Source organism: Miscanthus floridulus, unplaced genomic scaffold (assembly GCF_019320115.1).
Source record: "Miscanthus floridulus cultivar M001 unplaced genomic scaffold, ASM1932011v1 fs_311_1_2, whole genome shotgun sequence".
Taxonomy (NCBI): domain Eukaryota; kingdom Viridiplantae; phylum Streptophyta; class Magnoliopsida; order Poales; family Poaceae; genus Miscanthus; species Miscanthus floridulus.
The window spans coordinates 36,721-37,485 of NW_027096561.1; positions in this window are offsets into that span (position 1 = coordinate 36,721).

Consider the following 765-nt stretch of genomic DNA (forward strand, 5'->3'; position numbering starts at 1 on the left):
GAGGACCAAGGGGACAATAGTCACCTCGGTCTGATCAGATGCTAGCCCTGCACCATAAGGTTTGGACAAAACAACACCGCCCTGAGGCAGTGACAATAGGCACGACAACCACTAGCTAGATACAGCCGGACAAGACGCATGTACGATCTCACCCACTACTATATGGGATCCATGAAGGGGGCCCTGACTTAAAAACCATCTGGACCGATGAAAGCCATGACCCTAATGATCGAGATCGTGGCCTTCAGCTCCTCAAAGATGACCAGGTGATCAATGACCTAAGGGTGGCTACCAACTTATGTACCGTGCCCCGGGAAACCTAGAGACAAGGACAAAGACCATGGCGGAGATCACAACGCACAGGACGGCTAGCAAACTACCACCGTGCCTACAGTGCCACCATGGCTGGCACAGTAGGCACCATGCCACACCCTGCTGTGACGTGGCCACAAGGCGATGACGATAGCTGTTGATACTTCTTAACGACTATTGGAGGATTCCGCAAATGCACAAAACTATCGCGTAGCACTTCGCTCGGTGAGTACCGAGTGTCAAATTTATATTTTTCCCATAGGAAGGCAGAAGGCTAGAATTTATATCGGACTAGGATTTGTTAAAGGTAGGTCTTAAGTTGAGCCTAGGTAGGTCAATGATAGCAAAGGATGCGTGTGAACTACCTAAACTAACAACTAAATACAAGCTAACTAGAGATAGCTAGGTGGGACAGCGAGCGATTTATCTTTGTAGTAACTAAGGGTAAACAAA